We start from the raw sequence: 11,169 nt of genomic DNA on the forward strand, positions 1-11,169 counted from the left end.
GCATAACTCGTGGACCTCCCTGGCATAACCCAAGGAGCCTTTTTCTTTCAATCCCGGCATAACCCGTGGACCTCCCTGGCATAACCCAAGGAGCCTTTTTCTTTCAATCCCGGCATAACCCGTGGACCTCCCTGGCATAACCCAAGGAGCGTACCTCCCTGGCATAACCCAAGGACCTTTTTCTTTTATCCCGGCATAACCCGTGGACCTCCCTGGCATAACCCAAGGAGCTTTTTTCTTTTTATCCCGGCATAACCCGTGGACCTCCCTGGCATAACCCAAGGAGCCTTTTCTTTCATCCCGGCATAACCCATGGACCTCCCTGGCATAACCCAAGGAGCTTTTTTCTTTCAATCCCGGCATAACCCGTGAACCTCCCTGGCATAACCCAAGGAGACTTTTTCTTCTTTCAATCCCGTCATGACCCGTGGACCTCCCTAGCATAACCCAAGGAGCCTTTTTCTCTTATCCCGTCATAACCGGTGGACCTCCCCGACATAACCCGAGGACCTTTTTCTTTTTCGGCATAACCCTGTCATCTTTCCAGCATAACCTAGCAATTTCCCTAATTTAGGGCTTCACTCCCTATTCCCAAGGATACACAATCCTGATTTTATTGCTTTCAATAAAGAAATAGCTTAGATTTTGTTGCAATAACTCACGAAATTTTCCTAGTAAAAACTGGGGCAGAAAAATTTCGTTCGTTTGTTTGCTTTGGTGTCTGAACAGGTTTTTACCGTGAGGTTGAGATGACCAAAAGAATGAGTCTCAATCCAAAATAAGGAAAAGAAGAAAAGAACAAAAGAAGTGAACTCAAAGTACTTTAAATGGAGAAAGAACCAGCGTCGCATGTCCCGTTTTGATTCAAAAGCTGAAGAAAGAACCAGCACATGCAGCTGACGAGTATCAAGATTCAGATCGGAGTCCACAGCAAAATCAGCTAAGACTCAAGATCAAGCTTCAAGAGATTTATAAATAGGAATCTTGTAACTCGTAGTTGATAGGCATAGCTAGCTTAGCTTTGATTTTCCTTTTGGTGTAATAAGGAGGTCAGTCAGTAGCAGCAGCAACAGCAGTGAAATCACAGCTCCCGGTAGTCCCAGCTACCAAAACTTCCAAAACTACACTGACCCGATTCCTTTACAGCCAAGGATATGTAGGCAACCTCTGAAGAAAGGTTCGGTCAGACATGTTTCAAAAATGCTTCTCATGGAGTGCCAAGCGGGCAAAAATCCATCTTAATTGCTCATTTATCTTTGCCCGAAAACCCTTCGTGTTTCCGAGCAAAGAGGACGTGTTTCCGAGCAAAGAGGGGCAGCTGTGAGCACGTGATTTTCGCCTTGCATGAAGTACTCCTACACATTTTGAAGAAATGATGAATTGCTACACATTTTCCCTGTTAATTTTATTCACGTTGTTTTATTTTGGTTTAGCTGCCCGGCATATTTGTGTGTATCCTTAGTCTACTTGCAAGCATGTCTGTTTAGGTGTTGAATTTAAGCTCCATTGGAATGTGAGAATTATATGATCTAGACATTTTATCATTTGTATAACTGAACTGTAGACTTTCAGATTTTAAATACATTTGATTCTAAATAACTGGAATTAGCTTCTAATAGCGTGTTGAATTTGACCTTGCATAGTTGTATAGTCTGATCATGGATGTGTTTGTAAATTGCTATAAGTTTCCAGGAATTAAGAGAAATTAGATGGAGTCTAATTAGGCCTGATTTTTGAAAGTATAATTCTGTTTTGTTAAAGTGCTAAGTAATTGTTAACAGAAGTCTATTCATTCGCATTATTGATTTCGTTTTGCATTGTTGCCTGGGCTATTTGGAAAACTCACGTCGGGGATCATGAGCATCTTATGATTGGAAACTCATTCAAATAAACAAAAATTCAAATTCTTGTTTTTCATATACTCGTTATTCGAAGTGTAAATAATATAGGAGGCTGCCCAGGTGATTGAAAATGGGCCTATTTGTTGATACATGGGCCCAAAAAATTGGATAGCTTTACAACTGAGGCCCCGAAATGTTTTCTGCTTTGAGGTGGGCCTCCCGTTAATTACCATGGCCCAAATCATGCGCTAGCATGCAGTCAGCTTCAGTAACTTCAAGTATTAAAGTATTGGGCCTCTCCTTCAGGCCCAGCTGTGTCACATGTGTGTTCTTGTGTTTGGTAATTAGACTTTAAACCCACAACCCACATTTAGCTCTTGAAACCAATCCTTATGACTTTAGTCAATTAGTAAGACCTTTAGAATAATTTTAGGAGGGCCATCTTAGATAACATCATAGCCCATGGCCCTTCAAGCTTTAGCCGAATATCCTTTATAGAATGAAATCGAGGTGCGCCGCGCCAAATAAAATCACAAATTGCGTGGCCCTATTACTTCTATTAAAATACTTAGAATTCAGGACGTTCCATTTAGCGAATTTTCATGGCCTCCCGCAAAGTTATCTACACGCTAGTCGCTTTAGGCGCGCATTTTAATAATCTACTTTCCTAAACTCGGGTGCACATTTATGTGACCTAAATCCAAATCTCAACGATGTTAACATATGTCAAAAATCACGGGTGCATTTATGTGACGTGATTCGAGACGTATTTTAATAACGTTGCAATTTTCCTTAAAATTAATCTAAAGCGGTAAATATTTTTAAATTGCACTATAGGTTGAAACATGTATTAAAATCAGATAGTAGGCCAATTTATGATAGTTTAAGCGACCGTGCTAGAACCACGGAATCCACGGGTGCCTAACACCTTCCCCCGGGTTAACAGAATTCCTTAGTCAGAATTTCTGGTTCGCAGACTTCACAAGGAAAGTCGAATTTTCCTCGATTTGGGATTCAAAATAAACCGGTGACTTGGGACACCAAATAAACTATCCCAAGTGGCGACTCTGATAAATAAATAATCCCATTTCGAATAATGTCACTTAAAGTGGAAAAACTCCCTTATACACTATCCTTCGGGGTGGTGTGTAAAAAAGGAGGTGTGACAACCATGGTATTATGATGTATAAAGAACATTAACTAATAAGTGGATAAACATTAACTATATGATGCATAAAGAACATTAACTAAAAAGGAGGTGAGATAATTTTTAATTGTGCGGGTAATTGGTTATTTACCGGGTAACGGGACATTACCTAATTAACTAATAAGTGGATAAAGATTAAATTTTCCACCTCCATCCCCACGTGGCAGCAAGCCACATTCTAAAGGAATGACTCTTAGCCATTCTTTTTAAGTGTCAACTTAATATGCTAACAACAAGACTTGTCAACTTGAAGAAATTCCGTACAATATTATAATCAAGGTGGGGAAAGACGTTAAGTCATTCTCCTAACCTTTCAACAAATTCATCTCAAACTTTACAATCAGATGTGAGGGTTCAATGTAATTCCTTACCAATTTCCCACAAAAAACGTGAGTTCTTGCAACTAAAAACGAATCCAAAGAGAATTATTGCAACGTAAAATTTTGCGATTCTAAAGGAGTACGATGCAACCTTTTCCAAGAACAACATACGGGTTTTTCCCTACTTCAGGTATGTTAAGGCTATCCCTTCTTTCTTTTGGCATGATCTATACAACACAAACGAAATGAGAAAATGCACAACTTCTATAAATGACTCTATTCATAGAAGTATTAGAGGTGCCTATGTTCTTGAATTTCCATGTGTCATATTATTCTATCATATGTTCATGGGTCTCAGAAAAATACGTAAGTTGAAAAAAAAGTTTACTTCATAATATTACTCGAAGGCATAATGGTCTTATGACATTCCAAGAGATTTATTGATGTACTTCTCATGCATTGCATTCATGTACATTGACTCATGACCAAATGGCGTTATATACGCGTATATATGTATATGGATATGGGAAAAGGTTATGGCGTTATATACGCACCACCACCTGATCAGCTGATATACATTGATGATTTACCCATAGTGGCCGAGATGATATGATGAGATGCCCTCAGAGGCTTGATGATGTTATGAACGCGTATACCCATGCATGGTATGCCATTTATACGGATACGCAAGAAATTATAATATTAAATGATTTACAGAATTATTCAGATATACATGTTGAGTCTTTTACTCCATGTTTCTCTCATGTCTACTAGTTACTGATTTTCATTCCTTACATATTCGTTACATTATTTGTATTGACGTCCCTTTTGCCCGGGGATGCTCCGTTTCATGCTCGCAGGTCCTGATAGACAGGTCGAGAGTCCTCCAAGTAGTCTATCAGCTTAGCGAAAGGTGTTGGTGCGCTCCATTTGCTCCGGAGTTGCTTCTTTGGTCAGTATGATTAGTACATGTATTGATTGGTATGGCGGGACCCTGTCCCGACCTTTATGATATTATGTATTCTTAGAGGCTAGTAGACAGATGTCATGTATACGGATACTTGTATGGCCTTGTCGGCCTATGTATCGAGTATATAAAGAATCATGCCGGCCTTATAGGCCCGTACTTCATATGTATAAGTTTTTATTCCCTCATGCTTTACTTCGGTTCATTTGCCTATGATACAATGATATGAAAGATACATTATGTTGGTACTCGGTTGAGCAGGGTACCGGGTGCCCATCGCGGCCCATCGGTTTAGGTCGTGACAAAAGTGGTATCAGAGCAGTTCTGTCCTAGGGAGTATACAAGCCGTGTCTAGTAGAGTCTTGTTTATGGGTGTGTCGTGCACCACACTTATAAGCAGCAGGCTACAGGGCATTTACGATTGTCACTCATTCTTCTTACTCTAGATCGTGCGATAGAGCTCAGTTATAAGAATTCAAATTCCTAACTTCTATTTTATTCGTAATATGACGATACCTACATCCAGAAAGACGGTTGGTAAAAGACATGGCTATGGAAGAGTTGAGTCAGCGGAACTCGACTTTGCATCATGCTTATGATAAGTAAATGTGAGGTCTTCAGCAGATCATATGCGTACTGAAAGGTGTAAGCCTCTTGATAAGGAGTCTTGAGGCAAGAATACCTATCCACCTTAATGGTGAAAGACAATGAGAGATTCAGAAGATAAATACAAGTTTCAACAAGCAAAAGAAGCAAGATGAAGAAGAGTACGAGGCGCCCAGTTAATGAAGGTTAACAGTGTTCATAATTCAGGCAGAGGAATATAAGCTTTTTGAGTTATATTCAACAGTAATAGAGGTATGTACAATTGGCCGTACCCATCTTAGTTATGCCCTATGGGGGCTAACAGGTGTACTTTAAGAAAAGGACGGAACATCAGGATCCGGCTGGGGTTAGAGTAACCCAAAATGGTGAATGGATTGTTTGTGTTAGTTGATATTTCCGAAGGGTATTACATTGTGCTAATAGATCTTTTTGTGAGACACCCAGATGGTACACTCTAGAATATTACAACTACATGTGAATACTAGCATGATCAAAAAAAAAAAAATTAGAAGATAGGCACTGAAATCCTGGAAGGGATAAATATTACCTTAGTGTGACTCTCGTCCCTAGTAGAGCAAGGACGTTGAGCAACCCGAAGAGCCGATGGATAAGGCAAGGGGAGCAAAAGGAAAACGAATGTCTTGCTGAAGTTTTCACAAGAACAGGATAGGCAGAAATATTAGCAGAGTAATGAGAAGAGAGATAAGGAAGAATTATAAGTAAGATGCGATACATGGATGACAACGGTAGATCAAAAGATGACGATATTACCGGATCCATAGTTAGGTGAAGTAAGAGACGAGAGGTGATAGGCCTTAAGACAACAAAAGAATATAGGCCATACAGTCACGTCCTCATTTTGAGAAATAAGTTCGCGACTCTAACGTGATTAACAGAAGGGAAAGTTAGACCCTAGAGTAATAGAAATCAATATGGACTGGTGAACAAGATAAACTAAACATGAATTAGGAACTGAGTAATTTGATAATAGTCAGCATCATGAGAATTTCAGATTGTGTTCCGGAAGTAATAGAATGGAAAACAGAAGAAGATCCATGACAAATTCAGAGGATGGTCATTCAGGAAAACGCTTCCCTAAAGCAAGCAATGTGAGCAAATTTAAGCTTAAGGGACTATATGTGCCAGTTACACTATGTGCCACCATTGCAAGTGAGGAATTTTGTTATCCTTGGTACAGAAGGATTACCGCAAGGCGAGTAAGGGTCATTGATGACGTCAAAGGACGCCAAAGATGGAGAGGAAAAACATCTATAGGCAGGTCGTCATAGATCCAAGTCTTAGTACTCCCCTAAAGGGGGGAATATGGAATGATAAAGGAAGAATGCGATAAAAAATGAGAAAGGGATAGGATTGCACTTATCCAAATCCTACATATGTGCTAAGATTCCAGAACGTTATGTAAGCACGGCGTCAAGAAAAGGAAGTAGGGGTTCCTGCCCAGGATGCTATTGATAGATAAGGAGCCAGTACGTGAGGTAAGTTAAGACAAGGAAATAACCCAAGAAAGATTACGCGGAATATGGATATGAGGATGGGTCGACGAGTAGTTTGTAGTTGATTCAGGAAGAGCCTAGTCATGACTAGACAAGAAGTTACAGACAAATCAGCAGATCATGCAAGATAAATGTAGTAAACCCCAACATGGAGAATTTGGTCTTGCAGTAATGTCATTATAATACTTGAGATATATTCAAATAGGAGTCGGGGTAGTTAAAGGTACTGTATGAGTGTTACGGGGATAAAAGAAAGTACCACTGGGAAGGCAGTCAAAATATCAGTTCAGAAGCAACCCTACAAGCACAAGGGCACGGAGGTAGGCAACTACAGATGATTATAGGCAAGGAAGGACATCAAAAGGTCTGTAATAAGCTCACAGCTTTACGAGAGTCAATGGTTCTCCCTAAGTACCACAATGAAAGACTAGTTGAGGAAATAAGGAAGAAGGCTTCAACCAAAGCACAACGACCTAAAGAGGAAATGGTCGTGTAACAACAGTCTCACAACAACATTGGAAGCACTCCAAAGGAAAGTGGCACCTACCGTGGCTAATGAACGGGAAGTAAAATTAAAAGTAATATTCGAGATCATATGAGTTGCACGAAAACTCTGGCATGTGTGGGCACTAAGATAAGCTAAGTATGGACGCAACACGGGGGCAGAAAGACCAGGAAAAGTAATAGCTTACCTTGACAAAAAGCTAAGATGGAACGAAAGAAATTATTCGATCAATGATCCAGAGTTGGCTACGCTATGAATGCACTTAAGGGTTCAGAGTTTTATACATGCAACATATACAGCCGAGAAGATTCTGGTATACGTTAAAAGAAAGAATTGAGCCCAGGTCATAAACGAAAGATTAAATTGTTAAAGGATTGTATCATGCATATTACTCAGCGCCCATAAACGGCTAAACAGAATAACTAATACCATGAACCCCACAACGGGAGATAATTTAAGCCGACATAAAGGCCGATCAGAAGAAGGAGGAAACATAAGAGTTACATCAACGAAGTAAATCAGGAATTCGGTTATTGGACCCAGAAATTATAGAAATCGTGATTGAGAATATTGTAGAATTACTCTTAATATCAAAGGTACAAGGGAGATATTACAACAACCATATCCTATAACGGCTCTACGATAAAGCCAGTTAGAAGAAGTACTAGCCTCATAAGAAGTCAATATGGAGCTCCCACCGAATTGTATAGGTACCAGAGGTGCAAGTATTATAATAGAGCTTCAAATGGTGGATGTGATTTATACCTATGTGGGAGGGAGGTTATGAAAGAGAGATAGAAGAATATGAGGTGATATTTTAAAATAAGTAAGGTAAAGGTGAACAACATACGAAATACTCAAGTATAGAAGGATGAGAGTGGTCCATACTTCAGGTAAAGGACTAGAAATGCTGGGATTCAGTATCTAGGAATGATAGCAGCGTCGTCAGTGGAATACTTCCCAGCCTATGTTTTCTTAGTACCGAAAGGTCTAACTAGAGAGTAAAAGAAGAGTTAGAGACGATGCAGTGTCTCGCTTGGTGTTCCAGAAAATGCAAGGGAATTGATCGTAAGCTAAAATATGATAGAACGACAAGGTTTTAGAAAGACAAGAGTAAGGATAAGAAGAAGGCAAGTGAGAAGGTGACGAAAATGGATAAGTCCTCGGGATTAAGCCTGTGAAAACAAAGGAGCTGATGGTTCCTCTAAGTTATAGAAAGCTCAATATAGCCTGAATGAACTCAGGGGAATTTAAGACTAATAGCATTTAGAAGAGATGGAATATTGCCCTGGTAATAGAATAAGGATGTAATTGTGATAGATAAAGGATGACATTTGAGCCTTCGATTGAGTAATGATCTAACAAAGAAAAGAAAGGGATCTCATGAATTGGACATGATTAAAATACCCACACAAGGTGAATCACATTGGGATGCTGTGAGATACGGTATGGTAGCATGGTATCGCCCCAGGTGGATCAGTCTAATCACTTCAAATGATCCTCGATGCAACATGAGCCCTAGTGACTAAGTAAGAGGTTTCAAGTTATCAGTGGTAGAGTGTAGATCAATATTGAGGTGAATCAACAATGGATGGATAAGAATTACAAAATATAAGATGAGAATAGGCTGCCATTCTTAAGATGAATAGTAATGAGGAAGCATTAAATGACTCAGATCTATACATATATGATAAGCAGCTAAAGAGTAACCTGGAATTTTGTAGCAGACCTCAGTAACGATAAATCGAAGTAAGAGTTATGGTATAGTATGACCTACCTAGATACGGTAAAAATCACGCGGTTAGATAACCGGTTCTATGAAACAAGATGTTGCAATAATTGTAATTTCAACAAGATACCGAGCAAAGAACTTTAGTATACCTACAAATGCCCAGAGGGACATTTCATAAGGCTCTGTTTATGTTTGCGAAGTGAGGCCTAGAGATTGGCTAGAAGCTAGAGGAAAAAAGGGAGAAGAGTCGCATAAGCGCACTTACAAGGTCAAAGTCGTACAGGCTGCATAATAGAAGGTAGCAACAGTTACGAGATTGAAAAGATCGTGACCACAAGTCGTGACATGAGGAAGAGGACTAAATGGAGGAATGCCCTAGCCTTGGGACTTATTCACATAATAGTTGTGTGACAACCCAAAGGGTCATCACCTGTTTTCTTACTCATTCCATGCTTCTGAGGCCTTGAAAACCTCATTTGTAGTTGCCTCGATTTGCGTACGCAGTCCGGGCGCGTAGCCAGAAAGCTTAAATATGAAATTCTGTGATAAACGCTAAAATTTGATATTAAAATGAGTAAATTTGACTCCGGTCAACATTTTGGGTAAACGGACCCGGACCTGTGATTTGATGGTCCCGGAGGGTCCGTAGGAAAATATGGGACTTGGGCGTATGCCCGGAATCGAATTCCGAGGTCCCAAGCCCGAGTAATGAATTTTTGAGTAAAATTGTTTTTCTGAAATTTATGAAGAAAATTGAAATAAAAATTGGTTAGAACGTGTTGGTGTCGGGCCCGTATTCTGGTTCCGGCACCCTGTACAGGTCTTATATGTGGTTTAAGATGTTTCTGTGAAGTTTGGTTGAAATCGGACGTCGTTTGACGTGTTTCGGACTTAAAACTCTAAATTTGAAAGTTTATGAAGTTTGAAGAAAAACTAGTGATTTTGAGGTTTGATTCATTGTTTTTGATGTTATTTTGGCGATTTGATCTCACGGTTGAGTTTGTAGGATGTTGTTGAGTTAGTGTATGTGGTTGGTTAGGAGCCCCGAGGGCTCGGGAGAGTTTCGGAGGTGTTTCAGAGTGGTTTCAGACTTAGGAGGATTGCAGGTTTTTAGCTTCAGCAGTTGCAGGTCCCTTCTTCTTCGTGTTCTTTTTCTTTTATCCCGGCATAACCCATGTTCCTCCCTGGCATAACCCAAGGACCTTTTTCTTTTATCCCGGCATAACCCGTGGACCTCCCTGGCATAACCCAAGGAGCTTTTTTCTTTTTATCCCGGCATAACTTACAGGTCAAAAGTCGTACAGGCTGCATAATAGAAGGTAGCAACAGTTACGAGATTGAAAAGATCGTGACCACAAGTCGTGACATGAGGAAGAGGACTAAATGGAGGAATGCCCTAGCCTTGGACTTATTCACATAATAGTTGTGTGACAACCCAAAGGGTCATCACCTGTTTTCTTACTCATTCCATGCTTCTGAGGCCTTGAAAACCTCATTTGTAGTTGCCTCGATTTGCGTACGCAGTCCGGGCGCGTAGCCAGAAAGCTTAAATATGAAATTCTGTGATAAACGCTAAAATTTGATATTAAAATGAGTAAATTTTGACTCCGGTCAACATTTTGGGAAACGGACCCGGACCTGTGATTTGTATGGTCCCGGAGGGTCCGTAGGAAAAATGGGACTTGGGCGTATGCCCGGAATCGAATTCCGAGGTCCCAAGCCCGAGTAATGAATTTTTGAGTAAATTGTTTTTCTGAAATTTTATGAAGAAAATTGAAATAAAAATTGGTTAGAACGTGTTGGTGTCGGCCCGTATTCTGGTTCCGGCACCCCCTGTACAGGTCTTATATGTGGTTTAAGATGTTTCTGTGAAGTTTGGTTGAAATCGGACGTCGTTTGACGTGTTTCGGACTTAAACTCTAAATTTGAAAGTTTATGAAGTTTGAAGAAAAACTAGTGATTTTGAGGTTTGATTCATTGGTTTTTTGATGTTATTTTGGCGATTTGATCTCACGGTTGAGTTTGTAGGATGTTGTTGAGTTAGTGTATGTGTTGTTAGGAGCCCGAGGCTCGGGAGAGTTTCGGAGGTGTTTCAGAGTGGTTTCAGACTTAGGAGGATTGCAGGTTTTTAGCTTCAGCAGTTGCAGGTCCCTTCTTCTTCGTGTTCGCGAAGCCTTTCACGCGTTCGCGAAGCTTCAGACCTTTCCTTCATCGCGTTCGCGTCATTTGCCTCGCGTTCGCATAGAGTCATCTGGCCCTGGGGGATTCAGCATAATTTTCCTCTTCGCGTTCGCACCAAGACCTTCGCGTTCGCGTAGCCTTGTAAATCCCTTCATCGCGTTCGCATCAGTACCCACGCGTTCGCGTAGACCAAGTCCGGATCCCCCAGCCTTTCCTCTTCGCATTCGCACTCTTTCCCATCGCGAACGTGATGGTCTGCCAAGTTTACCCTTTACGAACGCGACCTTCTTTCGACG

General features: G+C 40.5%; 1 protein-coding gene across 1 annotated transcript in view; it reads right to left on the reverse strand.

Moving 5' to 3' along the window:
* LOC109231477 overlaps positions 1-11,169 on the reverse strand; it is a 25,514-nt gene that overhangs the window by 9,264 nt on the left and 5,081 nt on the right. The gene's annotated exons all lie outside the window — the stretch shown is intronic.

Source organism: Nicotiana attenuata, chromosome 8 (genome assembly GCF_001879085.1).
Source record: "Nicotiana attenuata strain UT chromosome 8, NIATTr2, whole genome shotgun sequence".
Taxonomy (NCBI): domain Eukaryota; kingdom Viridiplantae; phylum Streptophyta; class Magnoliopsida; order Solanales; family Solanaceae; genus Nicotiana; species Nicotiana attenuata.